The sequence below is a fragment of the Carcharodon carcharias genome, chromosome 1, assembly GCF_017639515.1.
Source record: "Carcharodon carcharias isolate sCarCar2 chromosome 1, sCarCar2.pri, whole genome shotgun sequence".
Lineage (NCBI taxonomy): Eukaryota > Metazoa > Chordata > Chondrichthyes > Lamniformes > Lamnidae > Carcharodon > Carcharodon carcharias.
In genome coordinates, this window is record NC_054467.1 from 134655596 (window position 1) to 134683217 (window position 27622).

The 27622-nt window shown below is 42.5% G+C and overlaps 1 protein-coding gene across 4 annotated transcripts in view; it reads right to left on the minus strand.

Annotated features, from left to right (window-relative positions):
• The window catches only part of arap2 (ArfGAP with RhoGAP domain, ankyrin repeat and PH domain 2), a 461240-nt gene that overhangs the window by 410292 nt on the left and 23326 nt on the right, over positions 1 to 27622 (minus strand). The gene's annotated exons all lie outside the window — the stretch shown is intronic.

Sequence of the window (27622 nt, forward strand, 5' to 3'; positions counted from 1 at the left end):
AAATCATCGAAAGAGAGTGATCAGATTCCACACGTGCACAAACAACACCCAGCTCTACCACTCCACTGTCTCTCTCAACCCCTCCACTGTTGGTGTTATCAGACCACTTGTCCAGCTTCTAGTCCTGGATGAGCCACAATCTCTTCCACTTAAAGACAGAGAAGACTAGAGGTATAATCTTAGCCCCCACTTCACAAACTTGATGTCATCGCCACAGACTCCACGCCCACCCCGACCTTGCCCTAACCCGGTCAACATTATATTAACAAACTTGGCACCCTGCTAACTTGGTTTCCTATTTCATTCCATACCCTCTCCAACACAAAAACTGCCTACTCCCATCTCTGTAACACCGCCCCTCTCTGCCTCTACCTCAGTTCATCAGCTGAAATCCTCATCCATGCCTTTACTTACTTTCAGACTCATCTATTTCAATGGTCTCTTGGTTGGATTCCCATTCTCTATTCTCCATAAACTTCAGCTCATCTAAATGTCTACAGCCCACATCCAGCAACAAATCCTGCTCACCCATTATCCTTGTGCACTCTGACTAACATTGGCTTCCATTCCCTCAATGCCTTAAATTTATAATTTCCATTATGGAGTCAATGGTTTCAACCCTCCCTATCTCCTACAGCCATACGGCCCTCAAGAGAACTCTACAGTCCCTCCAACTCTAACTTTTTTCCCCATGCCCCACTCTCTTCGCATCGCCATTGGTGGCTGTGCCTTCAGCCATCTAATCTTTACTTTCTGGCATTCATTCCCTCAAAATTTTTGCTGCTCAACCTCTCTTTTCACCTTCAAGATGCTCCTTAAACCCACTTCTTTGATCAAGCTTTTTGTCAATCCTCTTAACATTTCAACCTTTACAGTGGATAACCACTTTGGTGAAGTGCCCTTGAAATGTTAGTTTTGTGCTAGATGTGCCATATAAATGCAAGCTGCTGCTGTTGATGGGAGTATTTCATTCCAGTGCTCTTTAAATGGATACGGTCAGAATATAGGCTCACACCTTATAAACAGTATTTTATATTTATATGCTGCTGCTGTGTAATGCTCACTTTAGCACAGCCAGAGTTAATGTTAAAAAAAATAAATATTTTCCCCTCCTCACGATCCCAGTACACTTTATATTTCTTTTTATACTCTTACAAGATGGGAGTGTCAAAGGCTAGGCCAACATTGCCCATCCCTAATTACCCATGAATAGGTGGTGCTGAGCCGCAGTCCATGTGTCGTAAATACACAAAGTGGTGTTAGGAAGGGAGTTCCAGGATTTTGATCCAGCAACAGTGAAGGAATGGTGATATAGTATCTGTACAAAAAGCAGGTCTCAACAATTTCTGGGTAAGTTTTCAGTGAAAGGAAATTCTATTTTTATTCACTTCCTGCTCAGCATTTTTTCTTTACAAACTGCTTTCTAGTGGTTTCACATTCACAAGATTAAATATCACTAAATGTTATTGCACTTCAAATGCTAAACTTTAAAATTTTCCCCTAATCACAGAATCACACAGTGCAGAAGAGGCCCGTCGGCCCATCAAGCTGCACCGACATGTGAGAAACACCTGACCTACCTACCTACTTAATCCCATTTACCAGCATTTGGCCCACAGCCTTGAATGTTATGATGTGCCAAGTGCTTATCCAGGTACTTTTTAAAGAATGTGAATCAACCCTCCTCCAGGCAGTGCATTCCAGACCGTCACCATCCTCTGGATAAAAATGTTTTTCCTCACATCCCCCCTAAACCTCCTGCCCCTCACCTTGAACTTGAATCCCCTCGTGACTCACCCTTCAACTAAGGGGAGCAGCTGCTCCCTATCCACCCTGTCCATGCCCCTCATAATCTTGTACACCTCGATCGGGTCGCCCCTCAGTCTTCTCTGCTCCAACGAAAATAACCCACGTCTATCCAACCTCTCTTCATAGCTTAAATGTTTCATCCCAGGCAACAACCTGGTGAATCTCCTCTACAACCCCTCCAGTGCAATCACATCCTTCCTATAATGTGGCAACCAGAACTGCACACAGTGCTCCAGCTGTGGCCTCACCAAGGTTCCATACAACTCCAACATGACCTCCCTAGTTTTGTAATCTATGCCTCGATTGATAAAGGCAAGTGTCCCATATGCCTTTTTGACCACCCCACATGTCTAATACTGTCAATCTATCTTGCACATGAAGCCACTAACTAATGCTGGGGTACCATTCTCATTTCCAGCAGCCTTCCAGTAACGAGCTTCTAATATCATTCAATGAATATATCAGTACTGAGTTGCTCAGGCGGATTAACAGGTAACTCATGAGAAAATGCTCAGGTCTACAATGTTACATTTGGATTCTCACACATCCATTTCAGCTTGATGTAACATTAGTGCATTTACTGCCCAATTAAATAATATGTACTTGGCCCTCAAGACTGAAAACAAAGTTAACCAATTGCTTGGTGTTTTTTTAATATTCTACATTAAAGCTCAAATCAAACCTCTCCTATAGTTTACCAGCACCTATACCGCACATACTGGACTAAGCACCACATAATAACCTTTTTTTATGTTTAATTTTGGATCAATTGTCCAACAAAGTGGTTGATTTGAGTGATCAGGCAAATTTATATGAACCTATTTTTTCTGTAATTAAAGAATTGTCTTTCACGTTGTTTGCACTTTTTTGGATCAATTTGCTGTGCTGTGTCTTGCAGTATGAGAGAATATAAAGTACATTATGGGGCTAATACAAAATGCAATGAAATTCAGCTTGCTAAATATCTTCACCAGGCAGATCTCCATCTTTTTAGAGCTACTGACTTTTAGGAAACAACACCTTAACGTGTCCATCTTTTTCAACAATAAGTACAGATTAGAAAGGCCACTTAGTCCATCTAACTCATCCTTCCACAAATACCTACAGCCCCTCATCATAGCATCTAACTATGCCTTCCTTACCCTCCCTGTATGATCGCTCCTTGTATTAATCGTTTTTGTATGATGAGACAGTTTCTGAAATCAGTCCTGAAATGACCTTTTCCCCACATTTGTACCACTATCTCCCTGTCCTATAGTCATTGTTTTAATGCTGTTCAGGACTGATCCTCTCTATCCCAGTTAGCATTTTATATATTCAATAATATCCAGTCTCCTGACTTACATGACATCCTAAAAAATAACAAAAGCTTCCCTACTCCATGACATCACCATCTGCAGTCACAGAGAAGCCGAAGGTTTGGTGATGTTACCTCACCCCACCCAACCCATCCATTGCCTCAGACAGCAGGTACGCCAGGAATAACTGGGAGTCAAAAGGGCCTCACGTGTTGAGGGGCATGTGGCAAGGACAGGGTTCTGGAATCGAATACAGGCTCAAGAGAAGAAGATTGGCGAATGCAGTCGAAGGATTGGTGGGGGTGTTGGTAATGAAAGGAAGAGGGAAATGGGGAATGGGGAGGGATAAGTGAGCAGAATGAGAATGCGGTTGGGGGCTGGAAAAAGAGGCAGACTAGGATAAGCGTGAGGAGAAGCATTTTTTGCAGGGACGAGAACTACAGCAGCAATGTGCGATTGGGACTGAGCAGTATAAGAGGTCCAGTCAATAAAAGAACAAGTGAAATTTAGGGACTTTACTGTGGGCAAACAGTGAATTATTATATCCGCTGGTGGCCAAGTGTAAAGCAAGGGACCAGGGGTTCCATTTCATGGGGCACTGGCATCAGTATTGGAACAGGAGGGATCTGTACCATAGGGACGGTCTCCACCTGAACCGATCTGGGACCAATGTTCTAGCGAAAAGGGTAAATAGGGTGGTCAACAGGACTTTAAACTAGAAAGTGGGTGGGAGGGAAGGGTAAAACTCCAAGAAGTGTGACTAATAGGAAACAAAGCAGCAGGTTAGTGTGTGTGTGTGTGGGGTGGGGGGGGGGGGTGGATTCAACTTCATGGAAAATTATGAAAAAACTGAAAAGAAAGGAGACCCTAGGAGAGGCTGTTAAAGTCTCCAGAACACAAAATAGGACAGAGTGTTTGGAAAGGGCTAGGAATCTAACTTCAAGAACATCAGATAAGGGGATGACAATGAGAAAGGGACGGGAAATACAGGACCGAAGGTGTTGTATCTGAATGCACGCAGTATACGATATAAGGTAAATGAGCTTGTGGCATAGATTGAAATTGGCAGGTATGATGTGGTGGGCATTACGGAGACATGGCTGCAAGGGGATCAGGATACATCCTATCGAAAAGACAGGCAGGTTAGCACAGGGGGTGGGGTTGTTTTGTTAGTAAGAAATTAAATTAAATCGATGGCAAGAAATGATGTAGAATCCGTGTGGGTAGAGTTGAGGAACCGCAAAGGTTAAAAAAAAACCCATAATGGGAGTTACGTACAGGCCTCCGAACAGTAGTCAGGATGTGGGGCACAAGATACACAAGATACAAGATAGAAAAGGCGTGTAAGAAAGGCAAGCTTACAGTGATCATGAGGATTTCAATATGCAGGTAGACTGGGAAAATCAAGCTGGTAGTGGATCCCAAGAAAAGGAATTTGTGGAATGTCTACAAGATGGCTTTTTGGAGCAGCTTGTGGTGGAGCCCACTAGGGAACAGGCAATTCTAGATTTAGTGATGTGTAATGAGGCAGATTTGATAAGGGAGCTTAAGGTGAAGGAACCCTTAGGAGGAAGTGACCATAATATGATAGAATTTACCCTGCAATTTGAGAGGAAAAAGCTGGAATCAGATGTAAAGGTATTAAAGTTGAATAAATGCAACTACAGAGGAATGAAGGAGGACCTGGCCAGAACTGACTGGGAGATGAGCCTAGCAGGAAAGACAGTGGAACAGCAATGGCAGGAGTTTCTGGCAGGACACAGCAAAAATCCATCCCTCGGAAGAAGAAGCATATTAAAGGGAGGACGAGGAAACCATGGCTGACAAGGGAAGTCAGGGACAGCATAAAGGCTAAAAAGAAAGTTTACAATGCGGCAAAGAGCAGTGGGAAACCAGGGGATTGGGAAGCCTACAAAGACCAACAGAGGACAACTAAAAAAGAAATGAAGGAGAAGATTAAATATGAGGGTAAACTAGCCAGTAATATAAAAGAAGATTGCAAGAGTTTTTTTTAGATATATAAAGGGTAGAAAGAGGCAAAAGTGGACATTGAGCCGCTGGAAAATGATGCTGGAGAAGTAGTAGTGGGGAACAAAGAAATGGTGGAGGAACTGAATAGGTACTTTGCGTCAGTCTTCACAGTGGAAGACACAAGTAACATCCCCAAAGTTCAAGAGAGTCGGTGGGCAGAGGTGAGTATGGTGGCCATTACCAAGGAAAAGGTGCCAGGAAAACTGAAAGGTCTATAAGTGGACCAGATGGATTACACCCCAGAGTTCTGAAGGAGATAGCTGAAGAGATAGTGGAGGCACTGGTGGTGCTCTTTCAGGAATCACTGGAGTCAGGGAGGGTCCCAGAGGACTGGAAAATTGCTAATGTAACCCCCCTGTTTAAGAAAGGAGTGAGGCAAAAGATGGGAAATTACAGGCCGATTAGCCTGACCTTGGTCGTCGGTAAGATTTTAGAGTCCATTATTAAGGATGCGATTTCAGAATACTTGGAAGTGCATGATAAAATAGGGCAAAGTCAGCATGGTTTCATCAAGGGGAGGTCATGCCTGACAAATCTGTTAGAATTCTTTGAGGAGGTAACGAGTAGGTTAGACAAAGGAGAGCCAATGGATGTTATCTACTTGGACTTCCAGAAGGCCTTTGACAAGGTGCCACACAGGAGGCTGCTCAGTAAGATAAGAGCCCATGGTGTTAGAGGCAAGGTACTAGCATGGATAGAAGATTGGCTGTCTGGCAGGAGGCAGAGAGCGGGGATAAGGGGATCCTTCTCAGGATGGCGGCCGGTGACTAGTGGAGTTCTGCAGGGGTCAGTGTTGGGACCACAACTTTTCACTTTATACATTAATGATCTAGATGAAGGAACTGAGCACATCCTGGCTAAGTTTGCAGATGGTACAAAGATAGTGGAGGGACAGGTAGTATTGAGGAGGCGGGGAGGCCACAGAAGGATTTGGACAGGTTAGGAGAATGGGCAAAGAAGTGGCAGATGGAATACAAAGTGGGAAAGTATGAGGTCATGCACTTTGGTAGGAAGAATAGAGGCATAGGCTATTTTCTAAATGGGGAGAGAATTCAGAAATCTGGATGGCAAAGGGACTTGGGAGTCCGAGTCCAGGATTCTTTTAAGGTTAACTTGTGGGTTGAGTCAGTAGTTAGGAAGGCAAATGCAATGTTGGCATTTATTTCAAGAGGACTAGAATATAAAAGCAGGGATGTGCTGCTGAGGCTTCATAAGGCTCTGGTCAGACCACATTTAGAATTGCTCACATTGTGAGCAATTTTGGGCCCCGTATCTCAAGAAGGATGTGCTGGCCCTGGAGAGGGTCCAGAGGAGGTTCACTAGAATGATCCCAGGAATGAAAGGCTTAACATATGAGGAACGTTTGAGGACTCTGGGTCTGTACTCGATGGAGTTTAGAAGGATAGGGGGAATCTGATTGAAACTTGCAGAATACTGAAAGGCCTGGATCGAGTGGACGTGGATAAGATGTTTCCATTAGTAGGAGAGACTAGGACCCGAGGGCACAGCCTCAGAGTAATGGGAAGATCTTTTAGAACAGAGATGAGGAGAAACTTCTTTAGCCAGAGAGTGCTGAATCTATGGAATTCATTGCCACAGAAGGCTGTGGAGGCCAGGTCATTGAGTGTATTTAAGACCGAGATAGACAGATTCTTGATTGGTAAGGGGATCAAAGGTTTCGGGGAGAAGGCGGGAGAATGGGGTTGAGAAACTTATCAGCCATGATTGAATGGCGGAGCAGACTCGATGGGCCGAATGGCCTAATTTCTGCTCCTTTGTCTTATGGTCTTATGGCCAAGGGTTCTCAATGAAACAACCAAGGGGGAAAAAACAGAAAAAAACCTCTTGAGCTGAAGGCTATATACGATTGGATGTTTAATCACAAAAGATTGAGGTAGCGAGCTGGAACGTTATTCGAAAGGGAATGGGATATATATTTGAAAACCAGGCATGTAAAAGAATCTGGGGAAAGGAGCGATGGCACACATCCAGCCCAGCTGAATAGTCTCCTCTCATGTTGCAATTTCTATCATTCTATAAGAACTTTGCTTTACGTGTCTGAGCCCAGGGAAGTGTTTGGTGTTGAGGACATTGCATCTTTTGAGAAGCCTGCTGCCCTTTTTACGATCTCTCGGGCTGGTTCAGGTTGGTCTGTGCCAGCTGGCTTTGATGTGTGAAGTCAAGAAATATTGGCTCCAATATGGATATTGTTGTTGAGGAGTTGTCATCTTCACATGGAACTGGAGTTCAAACCAGAGTCCAAAGATGGGGAGAGAGAGTAGGCCTATTAAAAATGGCATCAAATGGGGAGCCTTGCCAATCTTGTGCAGTGAGATTCTGCCATTAGTTACAAGGTGATTATCAACAGATTATACTAGTTATATATATGGATGTTCATTGAGCTATTGTATTATATTTGGCAATGAAGGGAACTTGAGTGTTATTAGTATTAGGTATTGATGCAACTTCAGTGATTTAACATTAGTTACTGGTGGAATTAAAAGCAGAGGTTTGCTACCTGTAAATCACTCCTCAATCTTCACCAGCTCACAGGGTAGCCTCCTGAATTTCTCATACAATAGTGGTTTCGCAATAGCGGCTAACTGTTGAGAAACACAGCCACAAGGTACCTAAGTTTCAGAATGTAAATGCAATACAACTTGCAGATGTCACATGATCAAAATGTCACACCCTTCAAACCTTCAGGAATGCTTCCAAGCAGATTTTGCAACCCTATTTCCCAACAGCTTCCGAAAAGCCAACAACTGAAAGCTAAAAAAACAAGGTCCAACCTTCCCACTGGCACCAGAGTTAACTTTGTGACCCTTTGCTTAGCATCCAGTGACTGGGAACTTCCCTGTGGCATGATGAGCAGAACAAGACATCATATTCAATTTCTTTGATTGAGAATTTGGAAATTTTTTATAAAATCACACTACATAATTCTTGAAGTTCAGGCTTCATCTCTTTGCTAAATATGATCATACTGCCAAATCTCCTTTCTTTTTGAGAAAATGGCATTAAGGTAGAAGATCAACCATGATCCAGTTGAATGGTGGAGCAGGATCAAGTGGCTGAATGGCCTACTCATGCTCCTATGTTCCAATATCCTACATTTTTAGGATTGTATTTACTGTTAATAGTGGAAATGTACAAAGATTGACTAACAGTCTAATAACTTAAATTAGTCACTGTTAAGTAGCTGACATTCAATACAAACACTCGAGTTGGTAGATTCACTGTTACTTTCAGTTTCAAAATGTGACAGTGCAAGCTGGAATGGAAAATCTTTATCTTGCTTTTATGCAGTTTTGAATTGTGAAGTTGCTACGTTAACCTCAAATACCTATACAGCATTTTCAGTCACTTTCACACTTATACTCCAAAAAGGCAGAATTTGAAAATCTATGGGTTGAAAACCTAACTAATGTAACAAACTTCAGGATGCCCCAGAGAAATTACCTCAGCATCTATAGAAAATTATGACCAAGTGAGATTAATAAATCACTTAAATAACCTCCAACCAATGGTTCTCATTCAAAATTCTATAAGGTTCCCTGGACAGACATCCTAGTAACATTATCCATGGTGACAGCAGCTTAACACTGACTAGATATTCCCAGTGGATGTTTCATTGAACATTTTAAAACTTTTTCACTTCCATCATTGGGCATTCACTATTGTGTTTCAGGTCCCTGTTCCCAAGTACCCAACGTGCACTGATCAATGTTAAAAATCACTCTGCAATTTTAATTTGTCCAGGTCCCTTTGCACACTATCAATCTATTATTTGTCAAGTAGTCACATATCTTGGCATCCTTAAAAGAGTCCGCATGACATTACTCATTGTATGAGTGACATAAACATTGGAAAACCCGTGAACAGGTATCTGCCCCCAGTCACAGGCCTGTGCATTTATCATTGCCTCTTACAAAGGTCAAATAATACTGATGCTGGAAATCAGAAATAAATACGTATCAGCAGTGGATACAAAGTTAGCATTTCAGGTTGATGAGATTTCATCAGGATTGGGAAAAGTTAAAAAGATAACAACATTAACCAAGTGCAGGAGCAGGGAAAGAGGGAAGGGGGGACAAGACAAGAGGGAAAAGCCTATTTTAGCGTGCAAGAAAAGAGAGGTTAAAATGACACAGGACAGGTGGTGGACCATGTGAAGGTGAAACAAAGATGTAAATTGGAAGCAAAGTCAATGCAATTTTCTAATTCAGGGCAAGAGTAGGAAACGGCACTAATACAGTTATCAATGTAACAGAGAAAGAGGTGAGGGAGAGGACCCGAGTGGGACTGGAACAAACAATGTTCCTCTGTTCAAGGAACAAAGAGGTTGGAGGCTGTGAACGGAATGTCAATGACAGTCTGAGAGACAATAGGGCAGAATTTAAATCGGTGGGACTTTACGGTTACTGAAGCCAATAGACTTTTGAATGGCTCGCCTTATTTTACAGCCCTGCCCTCCGCCACGTCGGGGCTGTAAAAATCCACCCAAAGGTGTTACAGAGCCAAGCATTAATTTCTCCTCTCACCACCTGTCTGTAAACAGAAAATGGGTTTCACAAGAAGTTGTTCCCTCTTCATGAGTGGGGGCTGTTATGATCCTCAGCTGGGATTACCCCTGGACAAGTGAAATCCCAGGTGAAACCCAGCTTGATAATTCCTAACTTTGATTTGTTTGTCTAGATACGTGGAGAGTAGCTACTGAACAAAGTCACCAGAGTCAGCTAATGAGCTTTTAACAAAAGAATAAAACATTTATTAAACAAGAAAAGGTAAACTATAATACAATACTTCTTCACCCACAACTATTCTTTCACAGATATATACAGATTTGTGAGGATGACACAAGTTACAAAAGCTATCTTATTCTTTAATGTTCACAGTAAGCACATGGTCCATTTAAATCTATGGCAACCTGTGGTCAGACACAACACACTCTGAAACCAAGTGACAGATACCACCTCAACCAGACAATATAGATCTCTCCTCAACTCTCCCCAGAGGTTTGTCACACCATGAGCCAACCGGTCTCACCAACCTCCATGTTTCACACGAGTGTTTCCAATTTCCATTCTCCAAGGACCCACTTTGGAGTCTTCTCCCAAATTGACTCTCTCTCTCAGACTTCTGCAAGGGTCCACCTCCAGGATTTTGAACTCTCCTTCTGATGTTCCTCTTCCCTGGGTCACCACATGCATTCAAGCTGTCCTCTAGGCACTCTCTCTCTCACCGACTCATCCATCAACAGTACACACTGCTTCACATGCCCATAGCATAGAGTTACAGACCTGCAGTTGTCCCTTTGGACCTTCTGGCTTCTCACAAACCTTTATATCGCTCTGACTCTGCTTCCTACATCTTGTAGCTTTCAGCTTGAAGCCTTTCTCTGCCCCTCACTCTTAACTTCACTTAACAGGACCTTTTCCAGGTTCCTGTCCTCCCTCTGACTTTTAGGTCTTCTTGGGACGTTCTCCTTTTCCAATCCCTTGGATTCTTGGGGATTTCCTTCTTTAGCTTGGTTCTGGCTATCTGGCTCTTTGCTCCAGTAAAGAAAGGAAAAGAGAAAAGAGGGTTTTACAGTACAGTGACCACAAAGAAAATAAATATTGGTTCACATGAGTTCCAGCATCCAGAATGGAGCTACAGACAAAGGTAGCTTTGGGATAGAATGAACCAGTGCTGCTGTAGAGACAGGACAAGAACATACATGTGGCAAGAAGCCACTTTAACAATTGCCATTTTCCTGGCTCTAACCATCTCCTTCTCACCATTAATGTCCAATTCTACCACACCTACCAGGGGTCTCCACAGAGTCTTTAAACAGAGATCCAACCGGTCTCCATCTAACACCACCCCCCTCCGCCTGGCTGAACTTATTCTCACATTGAACATACTCACTCACTCCCTTCTAATGAAAGGTGTTACTCTGGGAATCCTAATGGGTCCAGCTATGCCTGCCTTTTTGTGGGATATGGGGAGCATTCTTTGTTCCAGTTCTATTCAGGTCCCCTCCTTCACCTCTTTTGGTAGTGCATTGATGACTGTTACCACATCAAACTGAGAAATGTTATCAACTTGGTTTCCAATTTCCATCAATCTCCAAATTTTCCCTTTGCTTCCTCAACTGGTATTTTTATTTCAAGGGACAGGCTCATGTCCACTATTAGCCCACTGACTCCCACAGCCACCTCCCTCCCATCCTGCTTCCTATAAGGATTTTATTCCATTCTCCATCTCCTTCACAACCATTCTGATTACCTGACCTTACACACCAGTAAAAAGTGAAAGACTTGCATTTATATAGCACATTTCATGACCACCAGGGCTTCCAAACTGCTTTACAGCCAATTGAAGTATAGTCACTGCTGTAAAACAGGAAACATGGCAGCCAATTTGTACACAGCAAGGTTCCCACAAAAAGCTTTGTGATGATGAACAGATAATCTGTTTTTGTGATTTGATTGAGGGATAACCATTGGCCAGGTCATGGGATAACACACAACTACCAAAGCAGGGAAATCAAGGGGAAAAGTCTCCACTGGTTAAAGCCATAACTAGCACAAAGGAAGACGGTTGTGGTTGTTGAAGCCTATCATCTCAGTCCCAGGACATTACCCTGAGGAGCTCCTGCAATGATGATTTAGGCTGAACCATTTTCAGCTGCTTCATCAATGACCTTCCCTCCATCACAGGGTCAGAAGTGGGGATGTTCACTGAAGGTTGCACAATGTTCAGCACCATTCACAACTCCTCAGATATTGAAGCAGTCCATGTCCATATGCGGCAAGCCCTGGACAACATTCAGGCTTGGACTGATAAGTGGCAAGTAACATTTGCACCACATAAGTGCCAGGCAAAGACGATCTCTAACAATGGCAGCAGTGTATACCATCTACAAGATGCACTGCAGCAACTCACCAAGTGTCCCTTGACTGCACCTTCCAAATCCGTGACCTCTATCACTTAGAAGGAAAAGTGCAGCAGACACATGGGAACACTTCAAGCTCCAAGTTCCCCTCCAAGGCACTCACCATCCTGACTTGGAATTATATCACCATCCCTTCACCGTTGCTGGGTCAAAATCCTGGAACTTCCTACCTAATGTATCCATGTATCTGCACCAAATGGACTGCAGCGGTTCGAGAAGGCAGCTCACCACCACCTTCTCAAGGGCAATTAAGGATGGGCAATAAATGCTGGCCTAGCCAACACCACCCACATTCCATGCAAGAATAGAACAAAACTATGGATGCTGGATAGCTGAAATCAAAACAGAAAATGTTGGAAATGCTCAGCACCTTGCTCCACACTAGAACATTCTGATGAAAGTTCACTGACCTGAGATGTTAATTCTGTTTCTCTCTCCACAGGCCTGCTGAGTATTTCTCACATTTCTTGTTTCTATTACTCAGGATAACTTCCCTACTCTTCTTCAAAACAATGCCACGGGATCTTGAATGCCCACCCGAGTGTAGCCTCAGTTTTATGCCTCATCTGAAAGGCAGCCCTCCAACAATATAGCACATGTTCATTGCTGCACTGGAACATCAGCCTAGATTGCTGCACTCAGCTCCTGGGGTGGCATTTGGAACCAGAACCATCTGACTCAGAATTGAGAATGTTGCCAACAGCTGACACATGATGTTGCCCTTTTGCTCTTTCCCTGCCTCTGTACTTGTCTAACTTTAACTTTTTTGAATGTCATTAATCTGAAACGTTAACTTTGTTTTTCACCCCACAGGTGCTGTCTGATCTGCTGAGTATTTCCAACATTGTCAAAGTAACAAAAAACCAAGAAAATCTAATCAATTAATTTATCATGAATTCCATGTACACAAGTCATGTTTATTAGACACTTGTTGAAACCATGGACACTATAACCAATAATGGAGAGTTTATAAAAAGAGAGAGGCCATTTCTCAGTATTTAATTTCCAGCTTTGACACAAAACAAGCACTGAAAATTACTGCCCACTTGGTTTTGTTCAGCACAGAAGAACCTGCAAGTCACTGTGCATAGCACCTCCTCCCACTCTCCAGCAGAAACCTCTTTGCAGAGACATGGAGCCCAAGCAATATCCTGCTGTGGAGTTAAGTTTTTGTCTAACCCTAGAAGCTTAAACAAAAGAATCTCTTACTGCATGAGAATCAGTCATGACATGGGCATCTCTGAAAGGAGCTGTACCTCTAAAGGACATGCCTGCCATGACTACATGAAAGATTTCTCGAGTACACAAAAGATCTGTCCCCAAAAATGCATTTATCATCATGCAGGAGGTGCAATAGCTGGTGTAATTGTCTTGAATGGAAAGCTAAGAACGAAAAGGCTAGCTTATAGAGCACAATCCTAAATCACAGTGAGTAAAATCTACCTAAATAATTGAATGGCGAAGTCCTGTCTCTTGAAGCAAAAGCAATTTGAAAATAATCCTCAGCATTAAGTAGCAATCAATTTCAAAAGATATTAACCTATGCCTTAACTTGAGCTCAAGGTAAGATACCCAAATTTTACCACTGGAAGCTGATAACTAGCTATACATGTTTACTCTGACCACTAGGAAAACATACGCAACAACACCCAAAGCACTTAGATATTCCATTTGAAGGTCTGGGTTAAAATCCTACATCATGAACATCCCAAGTCAGAATAACACTTGAAAACTGCTGTGGAATCTCCAGTGAAGCTCCAATATAACTCACTCTGTGGGTCAAATCTTCCTCTGGGCTTGGGAACATCTGGTCTGTGCACTTTTGCAGTTCAGCACATGCAAGCCATGTATGACTTCACATGCCATTTCTGTCTTGCCATACTGTAGTTGGGCTCACTGCAGTATGCAAGCTACACTGGAATGCATTAGGAATATAGGTGTGGAGGCGAGCAGATTAGAAGGCTTGCATCAGTTCTCTAACACATTATCCCAGCTCCCAACAGCGTTTAAAGGCCCCCTAAACCTCAGCCCTTACCTCCCTCACCCCCCACCACCCAAGCCTCATGCTAGCCCTTACTCCCTCAGATCACCCATGCCACCTCTCTGCCTCCATGTATCCTCCATAGCCATTTAACCAATATACACTATATGCGATTTTCAGATTCCATGCAATGTCAATGAAAAATATTTCACATTCCTTGGGGGGAAAAATAAATCTCTCACCATCTAATAAAGGTCTCCATTTCAGTGATGCTGAGAGTAAAATGCATTTTAGCATGTGAAAAAAAATCTATTAGCATGTGGCTACAAACCAGACACCACACCAGACATCAAAGGGACAATATGTTATTACACGTTCTTGAAACTGTCATTCAGTCTCAGGTGAATCGAACACCTACTGTGCTGAAACTCATTAGCACTTGAAACTCGACCAATCATTGATAATAGCCACAGCTGTATATACTGGGAAAGAAAGAACAGCAGATGGTCATTTCAGTTTCAAAGCAGAATGCTTGTCAATCAATGTAAGGGAGCAGCTGGTTAGATTTTTTTTTGAGTAAAACTTTTCCAATTGTGATTTTTTTTTTTTGTCCCTCCAAGCGTCAAAACCAGGGCCAAAATATTTTGGACATGGCAGGGGTTCTCAGCTGCTGGCTGGAGAGCTGGCAAGAGGCCCACATTGACTCTATGCAGGAAGGCTACCACCTCATGTGCTACTCAGGCATTTGACAGGCCAGCAGCAGGCCTTCCCCCAGGATCAAGAAACTCAGGATGGGGGTGGAAGTCCAATCGGCATTATTTGTCCACTTAAGAGCCTCAATTGGTGGGAAGGCTGTCCTTAGACTTAATCAGGTTCAAGGCAGAAAGGTGCTGATGTCCTCACCCACCACCCTCCTGCCTGATTAAATGCCATCCTACCACCAAAATTGCCAAGGGGGAGGGCACAAGGTTCCAACCAAGGTTTTTTATTAAGTGGGCACTTTAAATCACAGTATAAAAGATGGCAACACAGTCTGAAAGGACATTTTGCACTGGATGGAAAGCTTCCTGAAGAGTCTGGAAAATGCTGAAAGATTGTAAAATGTCAGTGTTAAGTGCTATATTTTAATGCAGATGAGTTTTTAACGCAGTGATTCATCAGAGGGATTAAAGGTAAGTTGACCCTTACACATGCATTACAGTGTTTTTCCAATGAAGAAAGCACCATTTTTTTTTTATTATTCGTTCACAGGATGTGGGCATCGCTGGCTAGGTCAACATTTATTGCCCATCCCTAATTGCCCTTGAAAAGATGGTGGTGAGCTGCCTTTATGGGCTGCAGCGGTTCCATTTTCAACATGAACTCTCAAACTTAGTATGCTTTTAATGGGGTTCCAAAACCTCACACCACCAGACAAAAATAATGTGCAGAAGGAAATCCAATTATTGTCCCCCATATAAAATGGAGAGCCTGGCTTCAGCCATGGCCGGCGTGTACTTTGCACACTGCACATTCCCAACCTGCACAAAGGTCAGAGGAAAATGGCACACGGTCAGAAGTGTGGAGGAAAATCGTATTTTCTCCAAAAGGAGGCAAGATTTAAAAAGTTAAAGAGAAAGAATAAGGCAATAGTGCAGGGTAGTGATGTGGGCAGTGATAACCAAAGTGTGACAGTAAGGTATACAGTATACAAACATAAGCGTGCACCAAATGAGGTCAAAGTCAGTAAAAACAGCAAAAAGACAGAACTAAAGGCCTTTTACCTGAATGCATGTATTATTCATAACAAGAACCACCAATTGTTGTGCTTGTACAATAATTTAATATGATATGATAGCCATTACAGAGACACGGTTATAAGTGACCAAGGCTGAGACCTGAACATTCAAAGTTATCTGACAGTTTGGAAGGATAGGAAGATAGGAAAATGAGTTGGGGTGGCTGTGATATCAAAATATAAGATCAGTACAGGGTGAGAAATGATTCTGGTTCGGAGAACCAAAATGTAAAATCAGTTTGGATGGAGATAAGAAATAGCAAAGGAAATAAGTCATTGATGGAAGGCTCGGGAATTAATAATGGGAAACAAGGAAATGGCAGAGACTATGAACAAGTATTTTGCATTGTCTTCATTGTAGGTACAAAAATCATCTCAATAATAGAAAAGGTATCAGGTAAAAAGGAGGGACCAACTTCAAACAATCATAATCACTATATAAAAAGTACTAGGAAAACTACTGGGACTAAAGAAAGACAAGTTCTCTGGACCTGACAGCCTGCGTCCTAGGGTCTTAAAGGAAGCAGCTGCAGAGATGATGGACGCATTGGTTGTAATTTTCCAAAATTCCCTAAATAATGGAAAGGTCACAGCAGATTGGAAAAACCATGAATCTAACACCATTATTCTTGGAGAGAGACAGAAAGCAGAAAACTAAAGGCCAGTTAGTCTAACATCTGTCATTGGGAAAATGCTGGAATCCATTATTCAGAAGGCTGTGACAGGACGTTTAGAAAATCATAATACAATCAGACAGAGTCAACGTGGTTTTGTAAAAGGGAAACCATGTTTGACAAATTTATTTGAGTTCTTTAAGGATGTAACAAACAGGGTGGATAAAAGGGTATCAGCAGATGCAGTGTATTTGGATTTCCAAAATACACTCAATAAGGTGCCACATAAAAGGTTACTGCACAAGATAAGAGGTCATATTGTTGGGAATTATATATTAATATGGACAGAGAATTTGCCAACCAACAAGAAACAAAGTTGGGATAAATGGGTCATTTTCAGGTTGGCCAACTGTAACTAGTGGGGTGTCGCAGGTATCAGTGCTGAAGCCTCAACTATTTGTAATCTATATTAATGAATTGGAGGAAGGGGCCACTGCATTGATGGCCAAATATGCTGATGACACTAAGGTAGAAAATCAAACTGAGAGGTGCATATAAAGAGCCCACAAAGGGACATGGATAGACTGTTAAGTGAGTGCACAAAAAAAATGGCAGATCGAGTATAGTGTAGGAAAATATTCGGTTGCCCACTTTGGCAGGAAGATTAGAAAAGCAGAGTATCATTTAAAAGGATGGAAATGACAGACTGCTGCAGTACAGGGAGATCTAGGATCCATGAATCACAAAATGTTAGCATGCAAGTATAGCAAGTAATTAGGAAGACAAATGGCCTTTATTGCAAAGGGGATGGAGTATAAAAGTAGGGAAGTCTTACTATGACTGTACAGGGCATTGGTGAGACTGCACATGGAGTATTACAGACAGTTCTGATCTCCTTACTTAAGGATGGGTATATTTGCATTGGAAGCAATTCAGAGAAAGTTCACTAGGCTGATTCCTGGCATTAAGATGTTGTCTTATGATGCAGGGTTGAAAAGGTTGGTCCTGTACTCATTGTAGTTTTGAAGAATGAGAGGGGACCTTGTTGAAACGTATCAGATTCTGAGGGGGCTTAACAGGGGAGATTCTGAGAGGATGTTTCCTCTCATGGGGCGGATATTGAACTAGGAGCCCCAGTTTAAAAATAAGGGATCTGCCATTTAAGACGGAGATGAGGAGGAGTTTCTTCTCTCAGAGGATCATAAGTCTTTGGAATTCTCTTCCACAGACAGCAGTGAGGATGAGTCACTGAACATACTTAAGGCTGAGTTAGACTGATTTTTGATCAACAAGGGAGTCAAGGAATATGGGGGCAAGCAGGAAAGTGGAGTTAAGGCCACAATTAGATCAGTCTGATTTTATCGAATGGCAGAGCAGGCTCAACGCGCCAAGTGGACAGTTTCTATTTCTTATGATCTTAAAAAAAGCAAAGTGTGGCCAAAACACCTCCATACCCAGACAAAAATTCAGCCCTATATCTTTTAGAACGTATCCATCAGGAAGCAGGACTTGATACTCTACATGTATATTCAGATTGCTGTGACCTTGCCCTAGTGGAAATCATGCATGACAGACATTAGAAATATATTATTCCAAAGTTTGCAAAGATTTCAGTACAAACTACTCACGCCTTTGTTTGGTATTTCAGAGTCTATTCCCCTACTATGGGACACGTCAATTGAACTGATTCAACTAGATTGTGAATCGATAAGCTCAATAAATTCATTTTATCATTCTGGCTTTTGCCTATTGGATTGGAAGGCAGAATAATGGATCACAGCTAATTTCTGGAATGGAATGACGATTTAAACAGGATGTCTGAGGTTATGTACAAGTCAACAAAGGAACCAACACAAGCTGCAAAGATGAAAACAATCAACTCCTGCAAGTCAACAGCACAAAAAGTTGACTGAGTCGATGGCTCAGACCAGCAAACCTTATGCTTAGGCAAATCTCCTCCTAAATGTTCACAGCCATCCAAAGCAACATTCACAGGCATTAAAAAGTTGCTCCTGCTCTGGTCCAAGTGTCCACAAGCACTGTGGTGGGTGCAGCAATCTCACTGGGGACCTTCTAAGGTACTTGGTGCAGATGGTAACAGATTCTGCTGGTGCCAATAGCTGTCAATGGGGCATCAATGCAGTGTGGTGCACAGAGTCATCATCATTGATCGTTGCCAAAAATACAGCACAATCCCGGCAGTGTTATTCAGCATCAATTCCGTCTTTGTATTTAATTTGTTTTGAGTGCTTCGCATTTTTGGGTGCCAAGGACCATCAGTGGTGTAAAATACTTTCACTGCCGAGTGCTGCAAGTTTGTAGATCATGGCCTCCTTTCAATTAGCTATTTCTGAAAGTTTCAAAAAGTTTGCCCTTTTCCATGTAACATAATGAAGAATTCTGCCCTTTTGTGTAGGTTTAGAGAAACCCATAGCTGACAGTATGATTATCAATTCATAGTCACATGAGAGACACCTAAGCTTACACAAGCTTAACTATTTAATTGTGTGTGTTTCTTTACAAAATTGAAATATGAAACCATATTATTTGAATAGATTGACTATGCTATGTTACAAACCTATAAATTGCACTGTTCATTTCTGAAAACTAAATGATAAGCTATTTAAACAGGATGCCTGAGGTTAAGGTACTTGGCGCAGATGGTAACAGATTCTGCTGGTGCCAATAGCTGTCAATGGGGCATCAATGCAGTGTGGTGCACAGAGTCATCATCATTGGTCATTGCCAAAAATACAGTACAATCCCGGCAGTGTTATTCAGCATCAATTCCGTCCTTGTATTCAAGCCCAGGAACATTATATTTTTCTTTTTCTTTTCACTATTTCCATAAAATTGATTATAATTTTACATCAAATGGCAAATTTTTCCCCATACTTTACATAAACATGGTTTATTCACCTTTTTCCACTTTTGAGATAACTCACTGTAGCAGGAATGTATTGATTCCTGTGTCCATTTAACATAAAATTAAATGTAATTGGCAAGGCAAGGCCTGATTAGAAAGAACAAAAAATAATTTATACATCTGAATATATCACATAAAAATGTTCCAAAAAACTTCACGGCCCTCAGTGACTTTCCCCCCGGGCAGTCACTGCATCTAATTACATACTCCAGACCCATTTGACATCTGCACATTAGGTCAATTACAAAAAAACAGGCTTTCCCCAAACCAGATGATATTCTGAAAAGAACGTTTCAATGTAAGAAAATCCCCTGATAATACATACCTGCTGCTGAGGGCCCTTACCTAAATACTAATGACAGATTTGCTTACTTTATTTTAGGGGAGATGATGGCATAGTGCTAACGTTGCTGGACTAGTAACCCAGAAGCACCACGCTAATGCTCTGTAGCCATGGATTCAAATCCACTAATGTAATTTATAGGTTTCTATTTTAACATAGTCAACCTATTAAAATAATATGGTTTCGTATTTCAAACTTTTAAAGGAACAAATACAATTAAATAGTTAAGCTTCTGCATCTGGATGTTACAAGGTATTTTTCACGTGACTATGAATTGACGATTATACTGTCAGCTATGAGTTTCTCTAAACCTATTTGAATTTGAATTCAGTTAATAAATCTAGAATTGAAAGCTAGTTTCTGAAATAGTGACCATTAAACTATCATCAATTGTCGTAAAAACCCATCTGGTTCACTAATGCCACTTAGGCAAGGAATTCTGCCATCCTATCTGGTCTAGTCTACATTTGACTCCAGGTCCACAGCAATGTAGTTGACTTTTAACTGCCCTCTGAAGTGTTCAGTTTAAGGACAATTAGGGATGGGCAACAAATGCTGGCTTTGTCAGTGATGCCCACATCCCATGAGAGAATAACATTCTTACCCAAAAGAAACCAATGCAAGTTGCTGAAACCATTTTTAAAAAAAATCACTAAGGAAAAATAATGTGATAGCAAGTCAGAGAAAAATACAGAAATTTGATGACAGTCTGACAGGCAGCTTGCAAACTCCTTGGGTTCACTTCATAGACCGTGAAGGTTGAGGGACTGGGATTTAAAAACTTATACCTCACAGTCTCTGTAATTCAAAAAGCAAAGTCCAGGTGCCACAAGAAATATAGTTCAAAACTAATACTAATTAGATCACAATTCTGTATGCAAATTAGAGAGGAAATGTTTTACAAATAGGTTTCAATCCGCAACTGTCTCGCCTAAGGTATAGTTAAATTGATTGAATTCAGGCTCCGTCTACTTTTAGTAACTAGACTTTCTGGCATAAAAGAGCAAACCAGCTCAAGCATCCCCTTAGTAGGAACATAATACAATGTGTGGTATACAGTGTAATCAACCCCGTCACTATAAAACAATGCCACTTCATCTTAATATGAGCAAATCCACAGGTAAACAGCAATTCATACAAAATAATGAAATTATTCTACAAGAGTCCCCAACATAAAGACATTATAGGGGATGATATTGGTAAATGGACATTTCTTTGTTGCTATTTTAATGCAGATGTTAACTCATTGATTTTAAAAGGAGCAACATCTCCTTTAAAACCACATTGCAAAAGTACTCACCCACTCATACGGGTAACAGAAGCTTGCAGATTGATGATCACTTTGATAAATCTCTTGGTTTACTTTACAGGAAACAGGAGATTATTTTTGCAGTTTACAAATTTACAAACCGTGGCTCAGCTTTTAGCGCCCTCACCTCTAAGTCAGAAGGTTGTGGGTTCAAGCACAAAAATCTAGGCTGACTGTCCAGTGCAACGCTGAGGGATTGTTGTACGGTCAGAGGTCAGAGTCTGCCTGTCAGGTGTATGTAGAAGACCCCACTGCACTATTTTGAAGAAGAGTAGAGGAGTTACCCCCAGTGTCCTGGCCAATACTTATCCTTCAAAAAAATCCCAAAAACAGATTAATTAAAGCAAAATACTGCAGATGCTGAAATTCGAAATTAGAACAGAAAATGTTGATAAAACTCAGCAGGTCTGGCAGTATCTGTGGAGAGTGAAACAGAGTTAGTGTTTTGAGTCTGTACGGTTCTACCTCAGAACACGAAAACAGCTTATGCAATCATTAGCACACTGTTGTTTGTGCAATCTTGCTTTGCACAAATTGGCTGCCATGCTTCCTACATTACAACGGTGACTATACTTCAACGAGTACTCCAATGGTTGCAAAAACGCTTTGAGGTGACCCAAGTGAAAGATGCTGTGGAAATTAAAGTCTGTTTTTCTTTCACTCTTCCCCAATATGATTGAATCATTCTAGCCAAGACATATAAGAACCTTACCAAATAAAACAAAAGTTAAAGCAGTATAGCACGATCAATAAATCTCAAGGAAGTCACAATGGGTTATCAGCAAATGACCACATGAGATAAGATCTGCATAAATTGGCTCAGCGCACTGCTGTGGGATATTAAATCACCCCATACATCTCTCAGTGACAGTGCTACCACTGAGCGAAAGCAGAAAGAAAACTCAATAGCCCATAACTTCTAAGCTCCAGGGTAGTGTATCTGGGGATTGCCCCAAAAATGCGGAGGGAAGCCAATGAAATTCCCAGCTAAGGATTGAACATCAATTGCCCGAGAAGTTCATAATTCCTTTGGGCAGCTGCCCTGCACTGGGAACCACCCAATAATGTGATTTAAATCACAAACTTCTGATGGTTCCAACTGTGTTACTGTTACAATTATCCAAAAACATTTAGAAAATTTAAACCATTTCTAGCTTCTGGGCAGTTGTAGTACTAACCCACCTGAAACCCCACAGGGCTACACCACCACCCACAGCCCCCACAACCAACCATCCATAAGACCCCCCCCACCCCCCGGCCCACCATGGGACTACCCCACACTCCCCACTACCCCAATGACCCTGCTCATCCCTGCCCCATTACTCGCCACAGGACTCCCCCAACACCCCCCACACAGAATTGCCCATATCTGGGGAGGTGATGGCGTAGTGGTATTGTCACTAGACTAATAACCTAGGGACCCGAGCTCGAATCCTGCCACAGTAGATGGTGAAATTTGAATTCAATAAAAAAATCAGGAATTAAAAGTCTAATGATGACCGTAAAACCATTGTCGATTGTTGTAAAAACCCATCTGGTTCACTAATGTCCTTTAGGGAAGGAAACCCTTACCTGGTGTGGCCTACATGTGACTCAAGACCCACAGCAATGTGGTTGACTCTTAAATGCCCTCTGAACAAGGGCAATTAGGGATGGGCAATAAATGCTGGCCCAATGATGTCCACACCCCATGAACGAAGGAGCAGCTTCATTTTAAGGTTAGAAACTCAGAGCAGAATGGCAATCCAACTCAATTGTCACTTCACCGAAAGTTATAAGCCAATATTTAGCAGCAGTCACAGAGCATTTTTTTTCAGGAACTCATTACTTATTAATGAACTCTAATGTTCAACATCACTAACATTGCTGATTCCACATTATCAACATCATGGGGGTTATCATTGACCAGAAACTGAACTGAACCAGCCACATAAATGATGTGACTACAAAAGCAGGTCAAAGGCTGGGAAATCTGTAGCAATTAACCAACTACCATCTACAACATGCACTTAGCAGCAAATTAGCCAGGTTCCTTCAGCAGCATCTTCAAAACATTGGAACTCTACCCCCTAGAAGAGCAAAGGCAGCAGACGCATAGGAGCACCACAGTTGCAAGCTGCGTGTTCCCCTCCAAGCCACATCCCATCTCGACTTGAAATTATTTTGTCATTCCTTTACTGCAGCTGGGTCAAAATCCTGGAACTCCCTTCATGACAGCATTGTGGCTGTGCCTACATCACATAGATTGCAGTGGTCCAAGAAGGCAACTCGGGACAGGCAATAAATGCTGGCCTAGCCAGTGTCTGCTTTACACGATGGACATCTAATCTCTCAATACCTCAATTCCCCAAATAGGATGGTCTGAGAACTCTCCACTTTTCCATAAATGGAAGCCAAGCTGTTCTTCATCCATCACCACCCTCCTCCATCTGGCTGAACTTGTTCTCACATTCCACTCACTTACTCCTAATAAAAGGTGTTATTATGGGTACTCACATGGGTCTATGTAGCCTTTTTGTGGAATATGTGGAACAGCCTTTGGTCCAGTACTCCCCTTACCCACACACACAACTTGTCTAAATCGCCCTGAAGCCTCCTTGCATCCTCCTCACAACCCCGCCCAGTTTTATGTCGTCAACAAACTTGGAAATGTTGCAAAAACAAAAATAGCTGGAAAAACTCAGCAGGTCTGACAGCATCTGCGGAGAGGAACACAGTTAACGTTTCGAGTCCGAATGACTCTTCATCAAAGCTAAGAAAAAATAGAAAAGAGGTGAAATATAAACTGGTTGGTGGTGGTGGTGGTGGGGAGGCGGGGAGGTGGGGGGAGAGACAAGTAGAGCTGGATAGAGGGCCAGTGATAGGTGAAGGCAAAGAAGAGATTGCCAAAGATGTCACAGACATAAGGACAAAGGGGCGTTGACGGTGGCAATATTAGCTAAGGAATGTGCTAATGGTGACATTAAGGGCAGAATTTTGCCCTTGGCTGGTGGGTGGGCCCCACCGGCTCAGCGGCGGGTGGGCAGCTGAACCCCGCTGCAGAAACAGGGCCCGCCGCCATTTTGAGTAGGCGGGCCAATTAAGGCCCACCCAGTGGGCTGCACTTCCTGTTGGGGGGGGACTCCCCATCTGTCAAAGTGTGCTCTTTCGCATATGCGCGCGAAAGAACGTACTGCTCCCTGAGACCAAGTGCTGTCTCAGGGAGTTTACTGACAGGTAAAAAAGCGCCAAAAATAGAAAAATATTTAAATTATTAACATGTCCCCATGTGACAATGTCACACGAGATAGGACATTTTAATAAGAAATACATAAACTGCATGAAACTTTTCAAAAACGGACATGAAACCTCATCCCGCCAGTGGATGAGGCTTCATGTATTATCAGAAGCCCGATGGGGCTCTTGGCCTGCCCGGCAACCTTAAAGTTGGATGGGCAGGGCCTTTAACAATCTTAATTAGCCATTGACAGGTCGGCGGGCGGACAGCTGATTTCGCTGTCCGCCCACCTTCCTGAAAATTTAAAGGGACCGGGTTCCTCCCGATGTCAGCCTGAGGCATTTTCCCCCATCTGCGAGGCAGCCCCGCCCCCAAACCGCGAACAGGAAAATCCTAGCCTAAGGGTAGAAAACAGGATGAGCAATTGACAGATGGACCTAGTGGGGGTGGGGTGAAGGGAAGGGATTGAAACAGGCTAAAAGGTGGAGATAAACAATGGATGGAAATAAATTTTAAAATAATAAAAATAGATAGGAAAAGAAAAATATATTTAAAAAATATACTTAAAAATATAAATTAAGAGAAAAAAAGGGGGATCGGAAAGGGGGTGGGGATGGAGGAGAGAGTTCATGATCTGAAGTTATTGAACTCAATATTAAATCCGGAAGGCTGTAAAGTGCCTAGTCGGAAGATGAGGTGCTGTTCCTCCTGTTTACATTGAGCTTCACTGGAACATTTCAGCAGGCCAAGGACGGACATGTGGGCATGAGAGCAGGGTGGTGTGTTGAAATGGCAAGTGACAGGGAAGTCTTGGTCATGCTTGCGGATGGACTGAAGGTGTTCCGCAAAGTGGTCACCCAGTCTGCGTTTGGTCTCTCCAATGTAGAGGATACCACATTGGGAGCAGCGAATGCAGTAGACTAAATTGGGGGAAGTGCAAGTGAAATGTTGCTTCACTTGAAAGGAGTGTTTGGGCCCTTGGACGGTGAGGGGGGGAAGTAAAGGGGCAGGTGTTGACCTTTTGAATGCAGAGGCTGGTGGGGTGATAAGTGAGGACAAGGGGGACTCTATCATGGTTCTGGGAGGAAGAGAAGGTGTGAGGGTGGATGCGCAGGAGATGCGCCGGGCACGGTTAAGGGCCCCGTCAACCACCGTGGTTTAAGGAAGAAGGAAGACATGTCAGAGGAACTGTTTTGGAAAGTGGCATCATCAGAACAGATGCGACGGAGGTGAAAGAACTGAGAGAATGGGATGGAGTCCTTACAGGAAGGAGGATGTGAGGAGCTGTAGTCAAGATAGCTATGAGAGGTTTGTAATGAATATTGGTGGACAGTCTATCACCAGAAATTGAGACAGAGAAGTCAAGGAAAGGAAAGGAAGGGAAGTTCAGTGGTCGACCATGTGGAAATAATGGAGGAGTGGAAATTGGAAGTAAAATTAATAAATTTTTCCAGGTCCAGACGAGAGCATGAAGCAGCATCGAAGCAGTCATCGATGCACTGGAGAAAGAGTTATGGGAGAGGGCCTGGATAGGACTGGAACAAGGAATGTTCCACATACCCCATAAAGAGACAGGCATAACTGGGGCCCATGTGGGTACTGATAGCCACACCTTTTACTTGGAGGAAGTGAGACAGAAATGTTGCATTCGGTTCCCTCATCCAAATAATTTATATATATCATGAATAGTTAGGGCCCAAGCACTGATCACTAGTCACCGCCTGTCACCCAGATAAAACCCCATTTATTCCCACTCATTGTTTCCTGTCTGTCAACAAACTCAATCCATTCCAGTATATTACCCCAATCCCATGCGCTTTAATTTTGCCCACTAGCCTATTATGTGGGAACTTACCAAAAACCTTCTTAAAATCCAAATACACCACATGTGCTGGTTCTCCCTTATTTACTCTACTATTTACATTCTCAAAAAATCCGGTAGATTAGTTAAGCATGATTTCCCTTTCATAAACCCATGCTGACTTTGTCTAGTCCCATTAATGCTTTCCAAGTGTTCTGTTACCACGCCTTTTATAATCGGGTCTAGCATTTCCCCATCACTGATGTTAGACTAGCTGGTCTGTAACTCTCTGTTTTTCCCTCCCTCTTTTTTTAAATAGTGGGGTTACATTTGCCACTCTCTAATCTGTAGGAACTGCTCCAGAGTCTATAGAATTTTGGAAGATGACCACCAATGCATCCAATATTTCTAGGGCCACTTCATTTAGTACTCTAGGGTGTAGATTATCAGGCCCTGGGCATTTTTCAGCCTTTAACCCTGTTAATTTCTCTAGCACCAATACTGATTTTCTTCAATTCCTCCCTCTCACTGGACCCTTGGTTCCCTAACATTTCTGGGAAATTATTTGTGTCCTCTTTTGTGAAGACAGAACTTGCTGGTTATTTAGTCATTCCTGGCTTCTGCGCTAACACAAACCTTCCCTTTCCTTCTTTCCTCTCCTTGCCAAAATTCTGTGTCTGTACTTGCTTAAAACTTGTTGCATCAGTAACATTTTTCAGTGCGAATAAAGATTGGTCCTTCAATCATTCCTGGCTTCTGCGTAACACAGGCCTTCCCTTTGCTTCTTTCGTCTCCCCATCAACTCTCTGCATCTATACTTGCTTAAAACTCGTTACATCTGTAACATTTAGCAGTTTGACAAAAAGTCATGGACCTGAAATATTAATGCTATTTCTCTCTCCACAGATGCTGCTTGCCTGCTGAGTATTTTCAGCATTTTCTGTTTATACTTGTTGATGGGTGTTAGACCCAGTTATGAGAGTTCCACAGAAGTGAGCTTCAGGCGAAACCTCCTAAAGGACACAATAAACCTACAGTTAAGCACCCTAGTCATCACAAAGGGAACTTTCCACCAGACTGTGTTGTATGAATCTACCAGATGGAAACAGCAGTAATGTGAAGAATGCATCGTGAGGATTCCCAACTGATCATCACAGAATCACATAATCTTAATGGCACAGAAAGAGGCCATTCAGCCCATCATGTCTGCACTGGCTCTCCAAATGAGCACTGTGACCTAGTGCCATTGCCCTGCCTTTTCCCTGTACCCCTGCACATTGTTTATATTCAGATAATCATCCAATGCCCTCTTGAATGCCTCGATTGAACCTGCCTCCACCACACTCCCAGGCAGTGCATTCCAGACCCGAACCACTCGCTGCGTGAAAAAGTTTTTTCTCACGCCACACTTGCTTCCTTTGCAAATCACTTTAAATCTGTGCCCTCTCATTCTTGATCCTTTTACAATTGGGAACAGCTTCTTCCTATCTACTCTGTCCAGCTCCCATGCTACAGAATACTTCTGCCATGCTACAGAAAATCAGCTTCATGTTGATTTGCTTGAAATGAAGAT